Source organism: Mesoplodon densirostris, chromosome 17 (assembly GCF_025265405.1).
Source record: "Mesoplodon densirostris isolate mMesDen1 chromosome 17, mMesDen1 primary haplotype, whole genome shotgun sequence".
Classification (NCBI taxonomy): Eukaryota; Metazoa; Chordata; class Mammalia; order Artiodactyla; family Ziphiidae; genus Mesoplodon; species Mesoplodon densirostris.
The window spans coordinates 49,196,279-49,223,873 of NC_082677.1; the positions used below are offsets into that span (position 1 = coordinate 49,196,279).

At 40.1% G+C, this 27,595-nt stretch overlaps 1 long non-coding RNA gene across 1 annotated transcript in view; it reads left to right on the forward strand.

Annotated features, from left to right (window-relative positions):
• Positions 1-6,520: 6,520 nt before the first annotated feature.
• The window catches only part of LOC132477674 (uncharacterized), an 82,270-nt gene continuing 61,195 nt past the window's right edge, over positions 6,521-27,595 (forward strand). The window contains exon 1 of the long non-coding RNA XR_009530308.1: positions 6,521-6,732. This is a non-coding gene — a long non-coding RNA (uncharacterized LOC132477674). The remainder of the gene's footprint in view (positions 6,733-27,595) is intronic.

The following is a 27,595-nucleotide window of genomic DNA, read 5'->3' on the forward strand; positions in this document are numbered from 1 at the left end:
TTTATCTCCAGTCCCGCGGCCATGCTGAGCTGGTGAAACAGATGCCGCGAGGCTCTTTGCTCTTTGCCTCTCACAGAGATGAACCTGGTGGGAGGGCAAGGCCAGAGCAGCCAAGGGAAAGTCTCAGGGTCCCTTCCCCAGCTGGCTCCCCAAATGGTGCAGGCAGACGGTGTGCAAAGCTACTTGTGAGCGCTAAGGACGGCAGGCTCGGCGCCACGCCTAAGGCCCCTGCTCCTTTGTTTTGCCCAGTACAATGGGTGTGAGATGAGTTGTTAAAAACCATCCTGGCTTCCAGAGCCCATGGGGAGCTGCTGCCTTTCACTGTAATTACCCTTCACACCATTGCGCTGTTTAGCAGGGCCAGTTGGCTCTTGGGATGAAATTAGATTCCGAATATAAAGCCACGTGGGCATGAAATTATGTTCTAATTGGGCCATGGGATTGTAGTCCCTCCTACCTCTGTACCTCAGTCCGCTCCCCACACCCAACCAAGATGCTATTGATCTTCCCACGTTCTCCCTGGAGTCTGAGTTCGAACAGGCTCTAAGGGATAAGGTCACGTGGATAAAGCTGAAAACCTTCATAAGATGAGCCCAGTGGGTACTTGCTGGGCTTGAATGCTTCCAAATGTTTCTCTGCAGTGGACAGTATTTCTTTTCAAATGACAGTGAATGCATTGTAAGCTTGGGTGAGGCGGTTGTGTCCTGTTTTTTAATAGTTGTGATTAAAAGAAAAACTAGAAAAAAACCCAGATTAAGCAAATTAAAAAAATCAATTAGATGAGATTGGGTGTGTTCAGGGTGGTGTATACTACATGATTCCACTTACATGATGTATGTAAAATAGTCAAATTCATAGAATCAAAGAGTGAGTGGTGGTTGCCAGGGGCTGGCAATCTAGAAATATGCTGTATAGTACTGTGTCCATAGTCAACAGTATGTATTGTACACTTGAAAATTTAAGAGGGCACATTTCATGTGTTCTTACTACAATAGAATAGAATAGAATAAAATAAAATAAAATAAAATAAAATAAAATAAAAATAGATCTAGGAGAAGTGCCAGGGGTACATTAAGAGAGAGGACATAAAGTCAAAGGTGACTTTTTTCTGGAAGTGTTCACCCTGCTGCTTTTTGGTGACTGAGGCCCGGATGTCAGTGTCGCATGGGTATGCTCTGCTTGTCATGTGTCAATGCAAGGAAGGTAAGGATGATGCTGTCCTTTTCACCATTGTTTTCCCCTGACCCAGAGGCATTCAATGAATATTTGTTGAAAGAACATGTCAGCGGAATTGCCCTCTGCTGAAGATAAAGAGCATTCGATTATCTTCCCTGAAAGATCCACATGACCCTCATGGATTTCTGAGTCAGAAGGGGACCGAGGCTCTTTGTGTCAGGGAGAAGCAATGGCAGTAGCCCATTGATTTTCTGACTCCCCACATATGTGTGCAGAAGTTGGACTGACCTCTTCCCTCTAGACTGCCTGGAGTTCTTAGTCTACTCCACAGGAGGGGAAAACCCCAAGAAGATACCAGCTTTGCTGATAAGAAGAGGCTTGAGTCACCTTTGGTATGAGCTATTAATAGAAGAGATGCCCTCATATGTATACCCAACTCTCTGCAGCAGTTCATTATATTCATATGTGGAAATCAATTCATAAACTCAGTACTCTGAGTCGAGGCTTATATGAAAATGTGGACTTAGTAATAAAGGCCTGGGATTAAGAAGCAAATTCTCAACATGGATGCATGGGACAAGAACCATCTGAGACCTAGGTAAGAATTTAGCTTAAAGCAGATTTAAACGTTTTTTAAAAAAATTATCTTCAGGGTCTTCCCTGGTGGCGCAGTGGTTGAGAGTCCACCTGCCGATGCAGGGGACACGGGTTCGTGCCCCGGTCTGGGAAGATCCCACATGCCACGGAGCTGCTGGGCCCGTGAGCTATGGCCGCTGAGCCTGTGTGTCCAGAGCCTGTGCTCCGCAACGGGAGAGGCTGCAACAGTGAGAGGCCCGCGTACCACCAAAAAAAAAAATAAAAAATTATCTTCAATTTCATAATAAGGAGAAATTATTAACTAGTATCAATTTTCCATGCCTTATAAAATTCATGTTTTATAACTATGAATAGTAAAATATAAATATCAAAGATGTGGACTCAGTTATTCTCAAGTCAACTCTGAGAATGTCTGAGAGTTAAAGAAACCCCCCTAGGTTTTGTTACAAATACAGACACCTGAGTCTTATGGAGGCCTACAAGGTTCTGAGTGTGTCAAACCAGGTTAGCTGCTCTCCACAAGAATTTTGTCTTGAAACAGCTTCTTTCTGGCTTGGTTTGGTAACCATTGGTTTACAACTGGGTAGGGGTGGGAGAAGTAAAGGCAGTGCTGTAATGCTCAGATGTTATTTATCTGTAATTTTTTTTCTTTTTTTTTGCGGTACGCGGGCCTCTCACTGTTGTGGCCTCTCCCGTTGTGGAGCACAGGCTCCGGATGCACAGGCCCAGCGGCCATGGTTCACGGGCTCAGCAGCTCCGCGGCATGTGGGATCTTCCCGGACCAGGGCACGAACCCGTGTCCCCTGCATCGGCAGGCAGACTCTCAACCACTGCGCCACCAGGGAAGCCCTATCTGTAATTCTTTAAGACTGATAGTACCTTAATTATCATTTCTGGGAGGACATGGAGGGAGGGAGTTAGGTTGGGGGAGATGGATCATTGCTCTTTCTCAGGGGAAATGATTTTGGAGGAGAGTTGGTGGAACGATTCTCCCTTGGCGTCTTTTATTCTGTAATTTGGTCTGGATGGAGTCAATTGATATCAACAACAATAACACCTGGTATTTATCAACTATCCACTTTGTTTTGTAGGGACTGTGTTAAGTGTTTTACATATATCACCACATTTTAAACCTTTAGTACAACCCTGTGAATTTAATAGCACTATGTCTATTAGGTAGATGGGAAAATCTAGTAGTCAGAGAGAGGCTCTCCTATGGAGGTATGGCTGGGAGGGGTGTGTGCAGGGACCTCAGCCGAGTAGGGAGAGGAAAGCAGAGACAAACTCTGTAAACCTCACCGGCCCTGAGGCTGCCCCTGACTGTGTGCCTCAGGCAGGTTCTTCCCAGGCACCGTGTGTGTGCGTGTGTGCGTGTGTGTGTAATACCTCGTTGTGGTTTTAAGCACATTTGAGCCAGTTGAGGATTCATTGTGAAGGCTAAATGGAGTGATGCACAAGTGGAAATAAAGACTCGTGGGTATTTCCCATCTAGTTTGATAACTGTCAAATGAAAAGGATTCGTGCTGCCCACAGGAATGCTAGAATAACAATCTGATAATAGTATTTAGCACTTGCTTCACAGAGTAGCACTCTTCCAGAATGATTCTCTGAAACCAGCAGGATAGCAATCTTCTTTTAAGTCCACATAGGGAAAACATGTCCTCAAAATAAGACTCTTCTGAAGTCAAGGACTAGGGGTTGAAGTGGCTACCAGCTTCCCTTGCTCTTTAGCCAAGATGCCCAGGTTTGATTCCATAGTTGTTTCTTTTATATATTTTCTAAAATTTCATTGGGAAGGGAAGAAGGGAGAATATGAGGGATGTACAAAGCAGAAACAAACCCTGTTTTAGAGATAATATTATAGCGGTTCAATTTCTTTACAGCCTCACTGAAACAAATCAACGAAAACCCAAGATAGTCTCGGTTTAACCAAAAAAAGTATAACAAGGTGAAGAAAAGTTTACTTGCCATAATTTCTCTTGGGGAAAGCACTTTGTTGTGTGTGTGTGTGTGGGGGGAATTTCAGTGAATTGTTTGGGGTAGAGAGTGAGACCGCAAGGTTAGGCCCAGGAAGGAGAAGATAGTCCCTTAACCACATGATATAAGATGAGAAAGGAAATTTGTGTGCAAAACGGGTGGGGGGCGAAGAGCCAGAGCTGGGAGCTCCAAGGGCAGCCCAGTTGCAGGAGCTTTTGGGGAAAGAAAAATGTGTTTCATGAATTTCTAAGCTGGTTTTCATCTGTGCTCCATCAACTCTCTCTTCTCAGCTTTGGCCCTTGGACTCCCAACAATAATCTTCAGTGAAATGGACATTTCTCACTCTTCTTTTTAGTGGAGTATAAGTGGACACTTTTGATGAAATTTGAGGAGATGCCTTTCTGTGTTTGGATCAAAGTTGGGTCGAGGGTGGGCATATACTGGGGCAGCTTGTGACAATAAATTACATTAAATAGTAACCTTCATATTTTTGTCATTTAGAATACTGCATTTTATATTTAGAGTATTTAATTTTGCCTTGCTTATGATTCTATCTTTTCCATTTTGTGTGATATCTCATATGGCTCTCTCCAAGAAGGCTAAGGTGGTTGCTTACCTGTTGGCAGGTAATACTGTTTGTGGGTAATCTCTTGCCTTCTCTAATGAATTATATGTTTTGTGAATTTTTCAAAGCACAATCCATGGCTTGGCAAGCTGTCAAAACGGTCCCCTATAGTGTGGAGATACCATTCCTGGAGAATTAATTCTGGATGGAATTAGTTCTGAGTTGCAAAAATAAGAAAATAAGATTACAGGAGAGAATGAATTGTTCATGGTGAGCAAAAGGAAATGCAAAGGCAGATGGGAGTGAAGAGCTATTGGCCCCACCTAGAGGGAATTTTGAAGATAATATCCTTAACATTTATACAGCTCTTCATATTTTTTAAGTGCTTCCTGGTAATTGAGTCATTAATCAGATATTAGCTGCAGGTCATTCAATGAATTAGCTGTTGATTTAGACTGAAAGCTGTGCATAATTTGGGGGACTAGGAACAAACATGATTCATTTTACATTTCTCAAAAATTTTGACCTTCTTGTGCTCATTGAGAGTTACTGTGTGTGTGTGTGTGTGAGTTCTGATTATGGACACCAATATGTACTTATTATTGTATGAATTCACATTTATGTCAAATACTCATTTATAATTTGTTAGTTTGATCTTTGTAACATGTGTGGAGATAAGACTATGAGGGGAACCTCCAGTAGTTAGAGCTGTCATGGTGCCAGTCATCACTGAACACCCTCCCGCAGCACAGGGGGACATGCTGGTATTGAGTGGTCAGTAAAACGCACAACCGAGACTCCTTCCTTCTCCAGATTGAACATTTGCCATCTTGGATGCGCCAAATGATTGTAAGGAGATCAGGAATAAATACAATTTTTACTACAAGTAGATGCCTCATCTATTTGGCTATTGCTATAAATCATAACTAGTTTATCTTCCATCTAACCTGGAAATAAATTATGCATATACATATAAGGCTTAAGTTTATTTGGCACATTATGTCTAAATATCAAGACATTCTTATTTCCCACTAGTATTTCTGCATACGTGTTCTTCGACCAATAATTGCAAATAATTGAGGTTTAAGGGAAGCCATAGAAATTTGGAGTTGAGTTTTTCAGAAATGAATGGGGACTCCTTTGGCTTTGATGCTTGAATACATTAATATTACTATGAGTCTTGTTGATTTTCCTACAAAGGCTTTGAAACCGTGGTTATTTCTCCAGCAGAGCCTCTACATTTCCTTCCTTCCTATAATCATGCAGAGTCTCTGTGACCAGATGGCCTGGATTTGAATCCTGCTTCTCCTATTCACTAGCTGTGTGACCTTGTGTAACTTACTTTGCCTCTCTGATACTCTGTTTACTCATCTGTAAAATAAGGAATAATTTATCTGCTGCCTTTAGTTGTTAGGAGGATTAAATAAGTAAATATTTATACTGTGTCTGGTGCATTTAGAGCACACATCTTCCTCGACTTAAGATGGAGTTACATCCAGATAAACCCAAGGTAAGTTGAAAATGTCCTAGGTCGAAAATGCATTTAATACACCCAACCTACTGAATATCAGGGATTAGCTGAGCCCATCTTAAATGTGCTCAGAACATTTACATTAGCCTACAGTTGGGCAAAATCATCTAACACAGAGCTTATTTTATAATAAAGTGTTGAATATCTCATGCAGTCTATTGAATATTTTACTGAAAGGGAAAAACAGAATGGTTGTCTGGGTACAGAATAGTTGGTTATAAGTGTATCTGTTGTTTATTCCCATGATCACGTGGCTGCCTAGGAGCTGTGGCTTGTTGCTGTTGCCCTGCATCATGAGAGAATATCGTGCTACATCTCTCTGGCTTGGGAGAAGATCAAAATTCAAAATTCCAAGTACGGTTTCTACTAAATGTGTATTGCTTTTATTACCTACTTGGGTTCTTGGACTCTTTAATCAATAAAAATTGATGAGGCCAGACAAGAAATTCAGGCAAGGCTTTATTGGCACTGGTGCTGCAGGACGAGGGAGCGAAAACAAGTAACAGGTTTCCTTGCTCGCTCCCTAAGAGGGGGTGAGCTGCTCCTTTAAATGGCGTGAGGTTGTGGGCGGGTCCAGGCTGGAGGTGTGGCTAAGGCGGTCGGCCCAGGCCCCTGGTGCCGTGCGCAGGGATCATGCGCAGTATGCACCTTGCTTTTGCTCCCGGCACCTCAGGAGCGGCTGCTGGGTGTTTGGTCTTTTTCTATCTTGTTAGTTATAATTTGCCCCAGCTGCCTATGCATGCAGTTATTTTTAGTGCTTTATAGTTTCTTTATATTCTGCTGCTGGAGGAGACGTTTGTCCAGTCCTGCAAGCACTGCAGCCAAGGATCCCAGGTCCCGGGCCCCAGCCTGTCTCACCTTCACACCGTCGTAAGGTCGAAAAATCGTAAGTCGAACTATCCTAAGTTAGAGACTGTACTACATAAGTATTTGTTAAACCTGTTAAAAATGTCGCATTTAAAAATACGTTGCTGAGTCAAACATAGAAGATACTCTATTAATGTTTGCTGTCTTTTTAAAATTCACATTTTAAAATACGTTGCGAAAAAATGAGTTTAGATTTATTCATTTAGAAAAAAAGAAAGAAAGAAAGAAATTACACTTTGCCGCTGGTAAACTTTAAGGAGCAAAAATTGGCTAAATTTGCACTACAAACAACTACTTATTTTGAAAATGCCTGGGGTGTGAGGACTGGGCAAACGGTATTTGGTGGTGACTCTGAACACTGTGGGTGAGTTGGCAAAAAACTAAAGACCTGGATTAGCTGTAGCTTCTCCCTGAGGTTGTTGATTCGTGAGTTTGAGGCAGGGGGCTTGGGAGGTCTTGGCAAAGCTTATTTGGAGCTCTTCAGCTTTCCTCACACCCTATCTCAGCGCCCTCTAGGTTTAGGAAAGGTCATAAAGCAAACCAGCAGCCAGAAGAAGAGAATTTAAATATGGGAGTAAGGGGGCTTCTCTGGTGGTGCAGTGGTTAAGAATCTGCCTGTTAATAAAGGGGACACGGGTTCGAGGCCTGGTCCGGGAAGATCCCACATGCCACGGAGCAACTAAGCCCGCGAGCCACAACCACTGATGCCGGTGCGCCTAGAGCCCGTGCTCCGCAACAAAGAGAAGCCACTGCAATGAGAAGCCCACGTACCGCAATGAAGAGTAATCTCTGCTTACTGCAACTAGACAAAGCCCATGCGCAGCAATGAAGACCCAACGTAGCCAGAAAAAAAAAAAAAAAAAAAAAAAAGGGAGCGATTTATTCCAGGGATGCTCCAAAAATGCTCAAATGGAACAATTTTCATTAGCTAAAAATATTTTAATGTTACACAAGAAACACTTAGAAGGGTGAGTTTTGTTCACAACAGAACAAATAAAAAAACCAGGCTATTAAAATTCCTAAAAGGTCGCATTATATTTAGACTTTTTTGGGGGGGAGGCGGGAGTCAAAAGATCAGAATACTAGTAGGATCATAGGAACGAGGTCAGGAACTGAAATTGCACCAGGAACGCTCAGCCCCGAATCCATTATAGAAACAGTTGGCCTGATCTGTATTTCATAATCTGATATTTCTTCTGAAGACTGGCTCCATGTTCCCCATTTTTTTCATGATGCTGACTCAGGTTAGGAGGATGGTTAAGTTTGGGTGGGCTAAGTTACAGTTCAATAACAGTTGACCTCCAACCTTACCTTGTATCTGTGGGGGTCTTGGGTGGGTGGGAGATTGTTCCCCCTTCATGTCTCACTGGTAGTACATCCCTGTCTTCAGTGTGCAGCATCCTGGAGCCCAGCATCTTTCGCTCCCTCCAAGTCAAAAGGCTTTTACTTCTTTTGTGCTTCCCTCAGCCCTGCTTCTCGTCTAGCTGAAACACCTATTGCTTGTTACTCAGTGCAAGGCTCAGAGCCGAGGCAGAAAGGACCCGCTCCTCCCTTGGGGATGAGTGACTTTTGCCTCTATCGCTCCCTAAGAAACAGCAGATTTTACCTGGGCACCCGGGGGTGGGGGGAGCTTTCCTGGCCCTCCCCAAGCCCTTTCAAGCTTTTGTTCTAAACTGGTTCCTGGCAGTCTGCATTTGGCCTTTGAGAATTCATTAATGTTTTAGCTGCTTTTTCCTTACCTGATTTCATGGTGACTAACTCTTCCTCCCCAGCTCTGCTGAAGGTGAAAGAGTCATGCGTCCCTTCCTCGTTGGAGGAGCGTCTCACATTTTGTATTTCACTTGGTGCCTTGCAAGCTCAGCTGTCTGATGGCCTGAAGAAAATTTATGATTTTGTAGACTACCTGACTTTTTCTAGTTGTTAGGGTGTCAAAGATGCTCTCTTACAGCTTTATACATTTTTAAGCAGAAGTTGAATGAATATTTAAGCCTTCGTCACACTGTAAACTTCTATGCATCTACAGCCCAGACAAGAGAAGAGGAAAGGCAGGAGTTCCTGAAATTCAGGGGACAAGCTGTACTTGACCCAGCCAAAGGAGCTTACTCTTGTTCATCTTATTAGTGATGCAGAGAGGTGGTGACTCAATATGTCCTATGATCTACCACATGTTCAAAAATTTCTCCTTAGCTAAGGCTTTCATGTGAAATTAATCACAATCCTTCCATCTTACAAACAAGGCAGTTCAATTTGGTCCCCAAATGCTTTTCTCAGTATCTCCCTCCAGGCTTAGTTGCACCTTGTGCTTCAGCCACGTGGGTTGACAGACCTCGGAATGGGGTCTGTCTTCCTTGGTTGGAATCCATAGTAGACCACTTATTAGCTCTGTGAGCTGTGGCTAGCTGCTTAACCTCTCCATGGCTCAGCTCCTTCTTTTTTTTTTTTTTTAACATCTTTATTGGAATATAATTGCTTTACAATGGTGTGTTAGTTTCTGCTTTATAACAAAGTGCATCAGTTATACATATACATATGTCCCCATATCTCTTCCTTCTTGTGTCTCCCTCCCTCCCACCCTCCCTCTCCCACCCCTCTAGGTGGTCACAAAGCACCGAGCTGATCTCTCTGTGCTATGCGACTGCTTCCCACTAACTATCTATTTTACGTTTGGTAGTGTATATATGTCCCTGCCACTCTCTCACTTTGTCACAGCTTACCCTTCTCCCTCCCCATATCCTCAAATCCATTCTCTAGTAGGTCTGTGTCTTTATTCCCATCTTACCCCTAGGTTCTTCATGACATTTTTTTTTCTTAGATTCCATATATATGTGTTAGCATACGGTATTTGTTTTTCTCTTTCTGACTTACTTCACTCTGTATGACAGACTCTAGGTCCATCCACCTCACTACAAATAACTCAATTTCATTTCTTTTTATGGCTGAGTAATATTCCATTGTATATATGTGCCACATCTTCTTTATCCATTCATCTGTTGATGGACACTTAGGTTGCTTCCATGTCCTGGCTATTGTAAATAGAGCTGCAGTGAACATTTTGGTACATGACTGGCTCAGCTTCTTTATTTGTAAAATGGAGAAAGTAATAATTGTTACTTACATCATAGGTTTGCCAAGAGGTACCAGCCTGGTCTAGACTATTCCTAGTCCTCTGAGAACCTCACCTGTAAAAGTCGAATATATAAAACACTGATGTTCAGCTCAGGTTCAAATTTGTATCATGTTTCCCCTTTGCTGCCCTTAAGATTAGCTTTCATGAGTGTGTAAGAACTATGATCTGCCCTAGGGTAGAAGGTGAAGATTCCCAGTTTGATGAGTTCTAAAATATATCCATCACACCCAATTCTTTTCTTCTCTCATTATCTTTTTTAGCTTGTAATCTTGTTATTCCCAGTAAAAGAGTCTGTTAAGATTAAATAATAATTGACTTGAGGGTCTATGTACCTATGGAGTTTTGAAAAATACATTAGTTCTCTGGCCAGTATATGTTGTAAGAATCATTCATTCGTCCATAAACGTTTATTGAGCGCCTACTATGTGTCAGGAATCGTTCTAGCCAGATGTTATCATGATGATCTAAAGCGTTTGCTTTATGAATTACTCAAAAGGGAGAATAGATTCAAAAGACTACAGAATTCACTGGCAAATAGAGAAAGGTGTCAGCATCGAATCACATTATTGTATTATTCTATAATAATTCTAGTCACAATAGGAATCATCACACCTGATTTTGATGCTTTTGATACTTTTCGTGTTAGCATGGGAGCTGAGGGGAAAATAAAAAAGCCTTCTGAGATGACTTATTAAACTTAAATTATATTCTTGTTCCTGCTTTATCTCAGTTATAGTCATTTTTTTCACTTGAATGCCTCTGGATAGTTCAATCATATTCTAGAGAATTACAGACTACAAAATTATGGCTAAATCTTTATTGTCAGAACTCTTGGTCAGTTAAATGTTGTGGTTAATTGAGTTCTCTTGTTACAATGGAAGATTAAATTGATAATGCTAGTGTCAAACTTTCTGCTGCAAATCATTCAGCCTTACTTTTCCTTCCAGGTATAAGGAAAGTTGTTAAAATAGGTTTCTGGGGGTTGTTTTATTCTATACTATCTTGTTATATTTTTAACAGTGTGGCTTACTCAGTGTCTCATGGTTATACTTAAAAATTTCAGGTATCATTTTAAAGCACTGAAACGTGAGACAAATTATGGATTAAATTTAACAATGACTTCAGGATATACCTAAGGAAAAAAGAGGCTGTGTGATTTAGTGGGACATGGATCAAATTTGGGGCCTGAAAGACCTAAATATAAATTTTGGTCACCATTTACCATTTGTGTTAGTCTAGGGAAATTTACTGACTGTTCCTAAGTGGCCTCAGTTTCTTCATCTTAAAATATAAATAATAGGTTGTATCACATATTCTTTGATCACATGATGATCAAAAGAGATATTGCGTATGGTGGGCCTGGACACAACATTTATTCAGTGAATAATTGTGGGCATGTGGTTTTTGCCTCCCCTTGCTTCTGGTTTATTTTGCTATTAATTACTCTTATAAAAGTCATGGTGACCTTATGGTTTAAGAAGGTGGATTTGTCAATGTGTTTGTCTCCTTTTACTTCTTCCAGCCCTCACTAATATGATAGTAAGTGGGTGAAAAAATACAAGGACAAATAGGAGACCAGACATCAGTGGGAATAGACATTTGAACATTTTTTTTTTAGACAGAATAAGATAGAGGAAGATAATTGATGGAGAAGGGTGGAGAAAGTCACACCCTGAAATGTACACAGGAAAATACATTTTTTTTATTTTTTTAATTTAAAAAAATTTTTTTGCGGTACGCGGGCCTCTCACTGTTGTGGCCTCTCCCGTTGTGGAGCAAGGCTCCGGACACGCAGGCTCAGCGGCCGTGGCTCACGGGCCCAGCCACTCCGTGGCATGTGGGATCTTCCCGGACCGGGGCACAAACCCATGTCCCCTGCATCGGCGGCAGGTGGACTCTCAACCACTGCGCCACCAGGGAAGCCCAGGAAAATACATTTTTTTAAAGAAATAAAAATTTTCCCTCCCCAGTTTAGAGAGGTTTGGGATTTGGAAGCTGGGGAGAAGAGAGAGTACATTGTTAAAAACAGGGGATCTGGCTTTTGGCCAGCACAGTTGGTGATTAGGGAAGGATGGGACAATAAATACTGTTTTTCTTTTTAAATTCAGTGCTATGTAATCTTTTTTTCCTATGTGCATGAATTAGGTTGATAAAAATTTTAAAAAAAACATTGGGGACACACATGATTTCCAGGTAGGAGAGTTTCATCATTGTATGAAATTATATGATATAATTGGGGGCATATAAATATGCATGTGTGTACGTACATATGTGTGGATATGACTTTATGGTCTTTGATAACAATATGGAAAGATATATACTAGGTTCTCAGGATGAATTTTGCTAGGGATGGGAAGTGACCTGTGTGAAGAGGAGGAATAAAAGAGGAGAAAACAATATTTGTTTAACAAACTATCCTTTTAAATTGCAGAACTTCAAAAAATGGTAAACCACTGTAATCTCTTAGAAAAATCTAAACAGTTTAGAGAGATAGTAACCTTTATTGTGTGTGCTTTGCTGAAATACATTTAGTTTCCTCTAATAGGCATTATGCACAAATCTTTCTTTGCACTATTTCAGAAGTTAGCAGACTTCCATTATTCTATACAGAGAGTAAGGATTAACTGTATTGTTCTATTTCTGGTTTCATTCAAACTGATCACAGTTATTTTACTCAACCAAATTGTTATTCAAGGACTGGAGAAAAAAAGTAAAGCCCATATATTCATGCTATTTGAATGGGTTCTTAAAAGGGATTTTACTTGTTGGGAAATGTTAAGAGTCGGAGGTATGCTCCTGCCTTTATTCTCTTTTTACAAAAAGCAGAATTAGAAAATGAGCTTTGTCTCTTAGAAATTCTCTCAGTACCGATTTCTCTACCAGGTAAATGTCTTTTCATGATGATGTCAGAATTCCTTGAAAACAATTCCCTCTTCTACCATTTATCTAGTACCTATATATTTTAGATGATGACTGTGTATATTATTATCTCCATTTTTATGAGGAAATTGTGGCTAAGAAAGGCTTAATAGTTTGCCTAAGGTCAAAGCAGTAATAGTGTCAAATTAAGAATCAAATCCAAAACTTGTGCTCTTTTTCCTGCCCTCTACGGCCATAGAGGGCTACATTTAAAGATAGCATTAGTGATCCCTGACAGTTTTTTTCTGCAAGAGTGTTGGAGGAGGTCATTGAGAGGATGTGGCTGTTGGTTGACCCAAAAGCTGGACCAGGGCAATCAGAGGCTCCTCACTCTGTCTCCGTCCTTGGAATGTAGGCTCCACCCACTGTTCCCGCACTAGGAGTCGGTTCAAGGAAGAGGCTCCAGAGAGCAAAGTGTTGTTGAGACCATCTGGATGGTTTACTCCATTGAAACCAGTTAAGGCCTCTATAGAAACTCTCCCCCCCCACCCACTTAAATGGCCAAACATCCTGGCAGCTTTATTTGCAGGAAAATGAAAGTAGGAACTACTTTGCATATAATAAAAAACAACTGCTAACACCAATCTCGAAACATTTCCATTTATACCTAGAGTAGGTATAATTTCTCTACCCTAATTTCCCTACCCTCTCTAGCATTTAATTTTCCCCAAACCACAGATCTAATTACAGGCGTATACAGCAAGTTTCATGTTAAACAATGGAACCCTTTTTCTATTTTCACAATTTTTAACTCTACCAATTTAACAAAATCTAAGGAACAATCTTCACTTGAAGGCTTGGGCTGGAAAAATTATATACATTTTTAATTTCAAGGTTTCTTTTCCAAGTCAATTTATAAATCCATTGGGGGGGGATCATCGATTTAATTAAACTATTTCAGTTTAATAATTTTTTCATTTTTTTTGCCTTATGTTACTTATATATTCAGACAGAAGATACTGATTCAGCACATAACACAAGTTTGCATAATTTACTATGCACATGAGGGCAAAATGATGGACAAGACAGATATTCTACCCTCGCTGATCTTAAATTCCAATGAAGGCTGACAATTATTCACTTTAAGTTTGAAGAGCCCTTTGATAAAGGAAGAGTGGAGTAGATAGGAGTAAGCTATAGTAAGAAACTCTATAGTCTTAGGGATGAAAAAAGACCAGAAGAAGTAATATATAAATTGTAATTAATAACTTGAATAGGTGTTGATGAAAAAGGCTGATGTTGGTAACGTCTGATTTCAGATGTTAGGAAATTGAAAATGTTCCAGGAAAAGGAAGTTAATTCCTAGAGAAAAGATATAATGTGGCACGTATTCCTGATAATATGGCTGCCTGATAAACTACAGGAAAATTTAGTGGCATACACAGCCATTTATTACACTCACAGATTTTGTGGATCAGAAAAATTTGACTTATATTTATGGCCTTTGATGCTGGCTGTTGACTTGGGACTCCAGTTTCTCTCTATGTGGGGCATTCCATGTATTTCTCTATATGGATTCTTTGGGGCTTTCTTACAACATCGTGGCTAGGTTCTAAAGGTGAGAATCCTGAGAGAGAGAGCAAGACACAGAGAGAAAGAGAGACATATGAACTCTTAAGATCCTGGCCTGTGGGTTGGGAGATCTATTCATCTTGTAGCTGCCTGAGACAAGCCTCGTAAGTTTTCTTGCTTGTTAGAACTGCCACCTACCAACCTGGAGTGAGCTGCCTCTTTCTTTCGTCTCTCCTTGCCCTCCTGTACACAGACCAGTTTCAGATTTCACCTGGGGAAGTCCCTTGAAGTTTTGAACCAATAAAGGGGAGAGTGTTTCCTCCCTCAAACTGAATTCCTGAGCCTTCCTCATACACCTTATACATATGAATATATTCAGTGCCACTGCAGAGCCATTAGCCTCTGGAGGTACCCCAGGTAGGATACAGCTGGCCTTGCCCTAATGACTTCAAACCCTTTGGGTGTACTTAGCTGAGCTTATTGTGAGGGAGATGGATTACAAAACGTTCCTGGTACAGCTTTGTTCACTGAGACGGGGTAATTTGCCGAAAACAGAAAACGTACTTTAAGGCTATGTTGAAGCGTAAGCAAGGCAATAAAATTAGCCTCTAATGGCTGGAATTGCAGCCAGGTATAGGGTAGGGGCAGGAGCTCTTCTGAGGTGGAGGAGATTCATGATGCTTGTTTTTTTTTTTTTTTTTGGTGGTACGCAGGCCTCTCACTGTTGTGGCCTCTCCCGTTGCAGAGCACACGCTCCGGACGCGTAGGCTCAGTGGCCACGGCTCACGGGCCCAGCCGCTCCGCGGCATGTGGGATCTTCCCAGACCAGAGCATGAACCCGTGTCCCCTGCATCGGCAGGCGGACTCTCAACTACTGCGCCACCAGGGGAGCCCCACGATGCTTGTTTTTAAATCTCTTATTCAGTCCAGCCTTGTGCTGGGCACATAGTAGTTCTCTTGGTTGACATAGCATGTACTCAACAAACGTGTGTTGCTCCGTCGATGCAGAGAAGAGCTGGCTTACTTTGTCACAATAAAGAAAACCACCATAGGCTTTGAAAATAAAGATCACAATCTAGGCTGGTAGCTGTCATTTATGGAGAACTCACCATGTGCCTGCCACCGTGCTAAGGATTTTACATGGGATGATTCACTATTCTCAGAAGAACCTGCAAAGTTAGATATTATATGACCTCCTTTTTTTAGAATGACATGTCAGTGGTGGAGCCAGGATATGGAGCTAGTGTTCTGGTGAGGTCTAGGAGACAATAGACTGAGAGAGAGGTAATGCATTCTCACTCTACTTCTTTTTTTTTTTTTTTTTTTTTTTGCGGTACACGGGCCTCTCACTGTTGTGACCTCTCCCGTTGCGGAGCACAGGCTCCGGACGCGCAGGCTCAGCGGCCATGGCTCACGGGCCCAGCCACTCTGCGGCACGTGGGATCTTCCTGGACCAGGGCACGAACCTGTGTCCCCTGCATCGGCAGGCGGACTCTCAACCACTGTGCCACCAGGGAAGCCCTCTGCTTCTTGTTATATCACTCCAGCTCTCCTCTTCATACTGAATATGGAATGAGGGCCCCCATACGCAGATCAGTGGTGTAGAAGACCCAGCTCATTGACACATCACTTGGATTTCCCTTTATAGAAAAATATATGTATCCAAGATGTATGCAAGGAATTGATAACTGTCTTTAGCTTGCTGGGCCATAATTAATTCCTATGCCATGCTCTCTATTTTTTTTTTTTTTTTTTTTTTTTTTTTGCGGTACGTGGGCCTCTCACTGTTGTGGCCTCTCCCGTTGTGGAGCACAGGCTCAGGACACGCAGGCTCAGCGGCCATGGCTCACGGGCCCAGCCGCTCCGCGGCACATGGGATCTTCCCGGACCGGGGCATGAACCCGTGTTCCCTGCATCGGCAGACGGACTCTCAACCACTGCGCCACCAGGGAAGCCGTTTGCTCTCTATTTTTAATGGCTAAAAAATTCATACTTTCACCGGGTCCTCTGTCTGACCGTCATTCATTAGAGCTGTTGTTAACCTGACAGATCACCTGGTACTCATCCTAAATCATCTTCTCATTTAATTTCATCCCCTTTGTTATTCTTAATCTTTTCTGAAAAATATCTCACTCCTGATTTCTGGACTGATCCAAACTTCTCACTCTTTCCCTGTGGATTTTGCTTGTCCAACACACTTATTTCACTTTTGCTAGATTTCCTTATTAGCCAGCTCTTTCACTTCCTAAATTGTTTTGTGTTTTATTGTGAATGATTTCCAATGTTTAACGTACTTATAGTTAGAAACTTTCTAGAACCAGATGCAGTATTTTCCGGTATAGTGTGGAATGGTGTTGGGGAAAAAGCCTAAGTGTGCATCCTTCATTTCTATCTTCTTCCTTAGGGACTGTTGTGGTTGAAAAGCTGTGTTGAGGTCCTAATCCTTGGTATCTGTGAATGCGACCTTATTTGGCAATAGGGTCTTTGCAGATGTTATCCAGTTAAGATGACGCCATACTGGATGCGGTAGGAGGGACTCTTAACCCAAAGTGATTGGTGTCCTTATATGAAGGGAAGACACACAGAGAAAAACACACAGAGAGAATGCCCTGTGATGACAGGCAGAGATTGGAGTGATATGTCCACAAGCCAAGGAGCAGCAGGGATGGCTGGGAACCCCAGAAGCAAAGAGGAAGGCAAGGAACAGATTCTCCCCCTAGAGCCTTCAGAAAGAGCATGGCCCTGTTGATTTCAGAATTCTAATTTCCAGAACGGTCAAGTAATAAATTTCTGTTATTTTAAGCCACACAGTTTGTGACAATTTGTTACGGCAGCCTGGGAAACTAATACAGGGACTAAACCATTTCCTGATTTATGATCATCCTCATCTTAGTTGTAATAGCATCAGTATAATGGGCACCCAGTGTGTTCCTGGCACTGGGTTAAGTGTAAACATAATGTCATATCTGATTTAATCCTCATAGCCACTCTGATATTTTAGCAGTATTTTCCTTGATGTAGAGAATATATCAAGAGATTGAGAACTGATGAGGTTGAATCTATTCCAGTAAGAAGTGGACCTTAATATAAATTCAAATGGATTTGACTCCAAAATTAGTGCTTTGAACCACTCTACCATTCTGTCCTCCACTGAGGCAGTGTGATCATTTTCTTTGTTTTCCTTCCCTCACTGATTTAACATTTTGTGGATTATGCTCTCTGTAAGGTACTCTGACTTCATTTTTTTAACAGGATGAAATCATTGTTTTTCTTTCCCCACATTCCATTACATTTCACATATGTCTAACATCCTTTTCTCTTGTGATTACTGTTCACTTCCCTTCTTAAAAATGATTTTGGTCACTAGGAAAGGTACAGAATCAGATCAGGAGAAACATGATTTGTTTATGTCTCTGAGGAAGAGTACAGGTCAGAACAACTTCTCTGAAGCTTGTGGTTCAAGGAGATGTGTGTCTAGTTATTAGGACATAAATACGCTGTGTCTGCCTTTTCTTTGGGTTATAATTTGGTTAAAATTTATTCTTGTCTGTAACAAGGAGCAGTAAACCAAGATTCCTTGGCTTCATGCTCTGATATAATGTTCTGAAAAGCTTCTAAAGTGACCCACCTTTTGGCATGGTTGAGAGAAAAGTCTGGAGAGGAGAGGCCCCTGAAAGTGTTCTTCCTTCCATTTGGTTGCTTGATTTACATTTTAAGACTTTATTCTTAGGTTTCATGTTAAAAAAATTTTATAGTTTATCTTATTATTTATAGAGCACTTTCACATATATATAATTTTTTCATCTGATTCTCACAACACTCTTGAGATACAGACAAGACGGATACTATTATTCTCATTTTAGAGATGAGAAAATATACTTACAGCTATGATGTGTCTTGCCTAAGGTGGTATAGACAGTAAATGGAAGTAGGATTAGACCATGAGTATTATGGTTTCCAACATTTAGTTAAACTTTCATAAGTCAATGCAATTTAATGATAAAATTAACATTTATATTGTGTATTTAATCTCATAATCTTCAAAACCACCTTATAAAGTGGATTTCTAAAATTGCTATTTCACAAGCCCATGGTCAGAGACTTAAAAAAGAAACTTAAGAGGGTTGAATAAATTACCCAAGGTCCCATGGGGTGTAATGGTACAGAGGATTTGAACCTGTCACAGAACACACATTCTTAGCTGTTTTACTGCACATCTTCCCGAAGTCAAGCGTTTGTTAATGGGGAGGTCAGACCATGAAATGCTTTACTAAGTGATGATTCACCAGGACAGTCAATCTCAGCCTGAAATTAAAGCCAGGATTTCAATTAGATAGGCAACTGCATGGGTAGTGTAATTTGAAGTAAAAAGCTTAAATTTCTTTGACATCGAAACTTTAGTTGGGTCCAAATACTCTTGGTTCCTAACTCACATAATTTAAAACATCTCTATTCTGACATAGCCTTTAAAGAATTTACTTGACTCTTTTTTTTTTTTTTTTTTTTGCGGTATGCGGGCCTCTCACTGTTGTGGCCTCTCCCGTTGCGGAGCACAGGCTCCAGACGCGCAGGGTCAGCAGACACGGCTAAAGAGCCGAGCTGTGCCGCAGTATGTGGGATCTTCCCGGACCGGGGCATGAACCCATGTCCCCTGCATTCACAGGCGGACTCTCAACCACTGCGCCACCAGGGAAGCCCTACTTGACTCTTAAAATGTGCACTCATAGGCTTTCTTCCCCTTTTAGGATTTGTTCAGGTACCTTGATGAGACTTGAAAAGTTGAAATCCTTGAGTGATGACGGCTCTGTGCTGTTAGGTGACAGCTTTCAGGATCTGACAGACAATCCAGTTGGTTTAACAGTGATCAGACTGTTGAGAAGTTAAAACCACCTTCCAATCACATGGAGATCTGATGGGGAAGTTTGAAAAAAAAAAAGCTTGCAATAGTTATGTGTCTGACCACATTTTTGCCACAGTTAAATCTTAGAGATAAACATTTTTCCTTTTCAGAAAGCAATGCTGGGTTAGGAACTTTACCTGGGTGTTGGATATTGAGCACATTTCTCTGGACTCATTAAAAAAATAAATAGAAGTCTCTTACTTAAGAGAGATGCTTGACAGAAAATCTTTGCACAATGACCATTGATTTATCAGCCTCTCTGCACAACACTTAGATTGGAAGATGTTGGAAGGTTTCCTTTAAATCATTCATTGGATGGCTTTAAAGTAAACTTAATTACTTTCACATGTACCAACTAATGAAATGTTCGGAGTAACTTTTCATTTTTCAGGACAACTAATCTTAAATAATTTATTCATCTATAGAATCAGGCAAGCATCAAACTACTTCCCAGGATATTGATAAAAATCTGTTTTCTTCCTCAGTTTCAGCATATGTCAAAACCCAACATGAATTCAACACTGGAATAAGTGATTAGACTAATTCGTATTACATGCAGTTAAAAAGCCTAATGTTGAGAATGAGATATATAAAATTATATATATATATATATATATATATATAACATTTTTTCTTTAAAACCTTAATGAGTTAACTTTTAGAATGTTTGGTGGTTTATATTGGTTGTCCTAGAAACCTGCTCTCCACATGTGCTGGACTGACTGAACATGTCTTAATGCATTGTTTCTGACAGTAGACTTCAGTATAATCAAATGTAGTGTTATAGCATCTATTCATACTGAAGAGTTTATCAACCATCACTGCATAGTGATGGATTTTCTGTGTCTATGTTTTGGTTCAGTCTACTTGTAGTTAGAGGGCCAATTTAAATGAAGTGACACACCTTTGTATTTTATTAGTGATATTCTACAGCTGTAGAAAAACAAAAAACAAATTAAGATGTCATATTCTTCATGACAACAAAACTGGAACCATATTCTGACATTTCCTTGGGACCCCTTGATGTAATTTTCCTATTCTGCTATATAAATTTTTCTAGGTCTTTCTTATGTAAAGCTAATCCAACATCACCTTTAGAGATTAGTTTCCTCATCTAATATGGGAATCTCTAGTTGTCCAGGGTTATTCCTAGGATTCCATTGATATTGGAGGGCCTTAATATTCTCTGGTAAGAGTTAGGAGAAAACTTTTGCCAAGGCTCTGGATTACTTGAGTTTGAACATTTCAGCACAGTGTATGGAATACTGGGGGTGCTTTTTAGGGACTGTAAGTGCTTACCCTAAAATGAGTTATTGCCATGCAAGCAGAGCTCACTAGAGATTCTAGGATCTTGGGCAAGGTGATTGCTTTACCTTTTAAACCACATTCTCTATAAAATATGTATAACAGTAATAATAAAAAAAACCCTGTATTTGTCTCATAAAGATGTCATGAGAATGAAATAATCTAGCAATATGCCTTGATATAGTAGGTGCTCAAGAAACCATACCCTTGTTATTCGTCTATTAGCTAAAGGGGCAGAGGGGAGAGGAGGAAGCCTGAAGGTATCAGTTAACATTGTCTTCATACTTTTCTGAGAACCCACTGCTCCTGGGACTGGAGGGCAGTTGAACATACATTCATGGGACAAGGACAGGGAGGAAATATAGCCAAATACTAATCTATGGGTGGTCGAATTAGAAGTGATGTTTTGTTTCTTCTTTATACTTTTCTGTACTTCCTGCATATTATACCATAAATGTTACTTTTTTAATCCTAGAATTTTTTTTTCTTTAAAGAAGATGTTGGGGGTAGGAGTTAATTAATTAATTTATTTTTGCTGTGTTGGGTCTTCGTTTCTGTGCGAGGGCTTTCTCTAGTTGTGGCAAGCGGGGGCCACTCTTCATTGCGGTGCGTGGACCTCTCACTATCGCGGCCTCTCTTGTTGCGGAGCACAGGCTCCAGATGCGCAGGCACAGTAGTTGTGGCTCACGGGCCCAGTTGCTCCGTGGCATGTGGGATCCTCCCAGACCAGAGCTCGAACCCGTGTCCCCTGCATTAGCAGGCAGATTCTCAACCACTGCGCCACCAGGGAAGCCCCTAGAATTTGTTTTTAAAAAATAATATAAAATTATGCTGCCCGTTGTAATTTTTTTTTCTGTTAATAGAGCTCCAGGAACCTTAGAATTGAGTCCCTTAGAGAGATTTTGCAGGATGGTAATTGCCATTAGTATTGCAATAAGATCCAAGATGTGAGCTACCCTCAGTAGGTAGAAACACAACTTAGGAGTAGAAATCTAAGCTGAGTGCAAGCTGTGCAGTCTGGGGAATGTTACTTCATCTCTCTGAGTCTGTTTTCCAATCTGTAAAATGAGAGTGACAGCGTCTCCTTTGCCAGGTTGTCGTGAGGGTTAAATCAAGTGAGAGTTCCTATGTAGTGCGCTTTACACAGCCTGACCCATAAAAATATTCATATAATGGTGGCTATTATTCTTTACTGAAAGAGCATTGAAGGTCAAATTCCTCTTTTTCCTGGTGAAGCAAATGCAGTACATGGAAGTTACATGACTTTTCTGATATCTTCCAGGTAGCAAATGACAGAGCTTGGACTAGAAATCAGGTTTACTAACACGAGTAACAGGTGTTACTCTGTTCTCTTACTCTGCTCTGACAGGTGTTCTCAAAATTTCTGTCATTGAGTACAATCTTCACAACATTTTCCATATCCACATAACACCTAGATATTATTTCTTACTATTTTTCTTTATAATTATTCTTTTTCACCTTAATAAATTTGTTTAGAAATTGTGTGTCATTATTCTAAATATAAATTCAGTACCACTTTCAGCATCATAAACAAAAGGTAATTGTAAAATAAATTCATTACCACAAAACAATTTTATTATAGTTTAGTTAGATAGTGTTAGAAGCAAGTTCAATGCCAAAGAAGATCATAGCTTGGGAGAGAAATTTAAGGAGACTAGAGCACTTCATGACATCAAGGAGCTGGTGTCCTGGTGGTAGGAAATGAGAAAGCAGAAAGATGAAAAGTTCTGGTACATAAGTGTAAGAGACTGGCCATCTGCACTTTGGGTTTTAGAACGGATCAGAATGGGTGAGAATAATGTACAAAGATTGATCAGGGAGTGAGTCCTTAACCAGAGTAAGATGTCATTTTTGTTTCAGAAACATCTGAAACCGTCATATTGCTACTCATCAGATTTCCTAAAAGGATCTTACTTGTTTAAGAACCTGCTTAGTTTATTCCACCTTCTTCCTCAGCCATCCATCCCACTTCCATGCTGTCTCTCACGTCCTAAGATGGTTTGACATCAGCTGTTGCTGTTACTCTTATGCTGATGAATTGAACATGTATTTTGTAGCAAAGAGGCCATCCATTTTCAGTGACAGGTTGTAATGACTGAGAGGGTTACACTATCAAATGCATTTCGATGGGAGTGATGGGAGTGCAGTATATACATCAGTCAAATAGCCAAAAATAGCCTTTTGCATGCTGGATGGGGATGCAAATAATGTGACCACAGGCAGAACAGGTGGTGTAAGGCATGTTGGCAAGAAACCTTCTCTCCAGAGGTTAAGTTTCCAGAGTTGTGTTTGGCAATGTGTGAGTAATTGTTCTCTCAGTCAGTATTTTGGGAAAGTAATTAGTGAAGTACCCACATGAGAACAGCACTGTATTTCTAGGAATGAGGAAGAAGTGAAGGAGATCATCCATATGACTAAGAAACAAGCAGGGAGACCCCTCTCCTTCAATTTAAAAATCTTTCTTTCCTAATCCTGTCATTTCAGTTCTCTTCCTCATTTTTCCTTTTATATCTCTTTATATTTTTCTCTCTGATAGATTATCCTTTAATTTTTAAAGTACCTTAGCTCTGGCCCCTTCTAATTTCATCTTATTACTGTCTGCAAAAGGTCTCTGAAGGAGAAATTTCCACTTTGGGGAAAATAAAAAGGCTTAAGGAGATTGTAATCAAAGCCCATGAAATATATGAAAACGGTAAAGATAAAACAGGTCATCCGAAGTTGTAATATACCAGGAATAAGATTTTTCTGTGAAGCTTAAAAATAGTAGATATAAGATGAAAAAAATGGATGATTGACATTTAAGGGCTCTATCCTGAGATTTTTCAAGAGTCTCTCAAATCATAAATATCAATGAAGTATAAATTTTCGGACATAAAATGCAAGAAAAGATACTGAACCATGTGTGCATTTTCTTTCGACTGTTAGAGTTCTTACATTATAAACTGCCGCCAAACTCTGTAAAAGTGGATAGTTGGGTTGACTAATGATGTGAGGATGAGTGGTTTGATAGACATGCCGTTTGGTCAGTAAGTAAGAAAACTATACAGACATTTCTGTGAGGCACTTGGTGGTAAATGCGTTGGTGAAGCTACTCAAACTATTTATAGTTTTATCTCTTACTTGATGGGTAGTATTTCCCACTGGCTGCAACACTAGCCAAAATGTCATGAATCACTTTCTTCCTATTTCTCAATAGATATATCATGGATATATTCACCTTAACAGCTATGAGTACTGCTGAACTAGACATTCTCTAATTTATTCCAGAATTCTATATTGTATAATGGGCCATATTGTACTTATGAGCCATCATTTTCTTAACCTTAAAATTCTATTAACAGCACTATCATTTGCCTTTCTTTTCAGAACTATTTTTTCTCAAGGAAATAAGTGTGTGTGTGTGTGTGTGTGTGTGTGTGTGTTTTCTGGGTCTGGAAGGTATTGGTGACCAGATGAATCTGAATTTCTCCACATACCCTTTATCTGCAGATGACATAATAGTATACCTGCAAAATTCTAGAGAATCAAGGTAAATCGGACTCAGATAATAAAGGAATTCAGAATTGTAGCAAGACATAAAATCAATATGCAAAAATAAATAGTGGATATGTACAACAATAATAACTAGTTAGAAGACATAATGGAAGAGAAAAATCCCATTTGCAACAGTGACAAAAAGGTAATTTACGTAAGAGTAAACTTAACAAATGTTCACAACCTCTATGAAACACTCCTGAAAAATTCAAAAGTATGCTGGAATAAATGGAAAAACATCTTTTGTCCTTGGTTAGCATGTCTCAACATCATAAAGATGTCAGTTCTAAGATGACATCAATTTAATGTGATCTCAAAAAATATACCAAGATTTTTTTTTCCTAGAGCTAAATGTGTTGATACTAAAGTTCATTAAAAATAACTTGCAGGAATAGCTAGGAAGACATTGAAAATCAAGGTATATAATTAAATGTGTGTGTTACAGGTGCATAAATAGACCACTGGAATGCACGTTCCAGAAATAGAACCAACTTCGTTTGGAAATTAACTGTCTGCAAAGGTGATGTATTAAATCACTTGTACAAAAATGAGCTTTTAAAATAAATGGTGTTAAGACAAATGAATACATGAAAAAGCATAAATCTATTTCTCATACAATATATAGGAATAAAGTCAAAATGTGGAGGAAGTGGTGAAGTTGAAAAAATTATTTGGAAACCATTATTTTCAAAAGATTGATTCAAACAAAAATATGGGTGTTAAGCCTAGGGAGGAAGGCTTGAGAAGGAAAAGATATTTGCATAGTCTCATTTGTTTCCTCACACATTCCTTATGTTGCAGCTGTGCTGTGCAGAATCTGGACAGCACTGTGACCTGGTGATCAAAATTAACTACACTAAGTAGTGGCAGGTGGATATCTTGTGCCTTTAGACCTACTACCCTGAGAACAACAAACATCACCTAGATGGTATTCAAGTCAGAGATGCTTAACTGACTCAGATGGAAATATTAGCAGGGCAACCCCACTTGAGTAACCCTCTGTAATATTCTGTATTCTTCAAAGACGTCCATGTCATGAAAGACAAAGAAAGCCTAAGGAAATGTTCCGGATTGAAAGAAACTAAAGAGTCATGACAGCTGATTCTATATGTGATCCTGGGCTAGATCCTGCATTAGAGGAAAAATGTGCTATAAAGTACACTAGATAAAAGTATAGTATCAATGTTAAATTTCCTGAATTTTATAACCATACTCTGATTATGCAGGTTAATTTCTTTGTTTTTAAGAAATACATGTTTAAGTATGAAGGGCAAAAAGGGGCATGATGTATGCACCACTTTCAAATGGTTTAGAAAAGTAAACTATACACATATCTGCATCTATCTATCTATCTATCTATCTATCATTTATCACTTATCTATCTCTCATTTATCTATCTATCTATCTACCTATCATTTATCTACCTAGGATGATAAAGAAAATGTGGCGAAGTGTTAAATTTGGTGAATCAGGATAAAAGTTAAACAAGACTTCTTCTTACTATTCTTGTAACTTCTATGTAAGTTTGAAATTATGTCAAAACAAAAAGTTAAAACACACGTATATTAAATTTTAAGGAGTTTATTCCATGGTTATACTGTCGTGTTCTACCCAAGATAGAAAATAAGAAGGAAAAGGGAAGAAACCTCCATTTTCTGAGAATGTGCTGGGGTTTCAGGAGAGAGCAGAGGTAAACGTGTGTCACGGTTGTCCTTTGAAGTGTCCTTGAAACACTAAACCCAATTAAAATGACAGAAAGTGTATTAAAAAGGTGGTAATATAAAAACAAAAGGAGAAGAATGAGGAAAGCACAGCATTAGGGTTCTGGAGGTTAGAAAGCATATGGTGGAGTGGTAACAGACTCATCAGACTAGAGAAGGCTGCCAGCAAGGGAAACTTAGATGCAGGTAGATTCATGCAACAGAATCCTAGAAAATCCCTGGACTTGGTGGTACGAGACGCCACTGAAAGTGAGGGTCATGGGAACCACAGATAGGAAGGGGCTGAGTATGGGAAGATTGGTTGCAGGTCTGCACACGAAGCTCTAGCCCCAGAAGCCCTATTCCACTCTGCAGTGCTGGCTTACTGCTTCTCCCTTAACGCAAGCAGAATACTGGTTGTCTGCTCTCTGGAGAGACTGAGTCAAAGGAACTCAGGGCTCCGGGACTCCATTTACAGCTGGGCTCTGGGCAGTCACACTTACAGCAAGGGGGCCACTGACGGTCTGCACACTGAATGGTGATGACCTCAGCCAACTTACTCCACTTGCCTCTGAGAAAGCAGGCAGCCAAGTTTATGTAGTTAAGGCAGGGCATTGGGATTTTCTTCTGGAGAAGCAGACCAAATCAAGAAGAAAGACTTAGAGGTATTGAACATTAAATATTCTCAGGAAATGTTTCAGCCCAGTAATGCTGAAATGAAGGATGCCAATTGACAAGCCCTGACTACAGACACTTTTTAGGGCTTTATGGAGAGTTTCTAGTACAAAGGATAGGACAAAACAAGCACAGTAAGGGATTCAGAGATAAAAAAGACAGAAAGCTAAAGATAACCTCAGAAAAGTATCATTAATATCTTTAGGCAGAGAAAAGGAGTTACTGTCTCCATGGAATAAGAAGGGTGAAACAAAAAAGGAGCAGAAAAATGGCTTCCTGAAGCTAAAAATAAATAGCAGTTAAAAATTCAAGAAAAGTTTGGAAGACAAAGTTGATAAAATTCCCCAAAAAGTAGACTAAGAAGACAAAGAGGTGGAAAATAAGAAATAAAAGAAGATTGAAGGATCAGATTAAGGGGCCAAATATCCAAATAAGAAGAATTTCAGAAAGAGAGAGGAGGAAATAAGGGAGAAAATCAACAAATAAATAATTTAAAAAAATTTCCCAGAATCAAAAGACATGAATTTCCAGGCTGAGAAAATCACCTGAATGCCCAATGAATGCCCCCTTTCAAAAACGGGAAAAAAATCTATGCACATTATCATGAAATTTCAGAACACATTGACTAAAGGGAAGATCATAAATATTTCTAAATTAAAAAGGAGTAGTAAGTCAAAAAGAGAAAAACAAATATCCTATATTAACACATATATGTGGAATCTAGATCTTATTTGCAAAACAGAAATAGAGACACAGACGTAGAGAACAAACGTATGGACACCAAAGTGGGAAAGAGGCGGTGGGATGAATTGGGAGATTGGGATTTTTTTTTTTTTTTTTGCAGTGCGCGGGCCTCTCACTGCTGTGGCCTCTCCCGTTGTGGAGCACAGGCTCCCTCTGGACGCGCAGGCTCAGCGGCCACAGCTCACAGGCCCAGCCGCTCCGCGGCATGTGGGATCCCTCCGGACTGGGGCACGAACCCGCGTCCCCTGCATTGGCAGGCGGACTCTCAACCACTGCGCCACCAGGGAAGCCCCAGGGGAGATTGGGATTGACATATATACACTAATGATACTATGTATAAAATAGATCACTAATGAGAACCTTCTGTATAGCTCAGGGAACTCTACTCAGTGCTCTGTGGTGACCTAAATGGGAAGGAAATCCAAAAAAGAGGGGATATATGTAC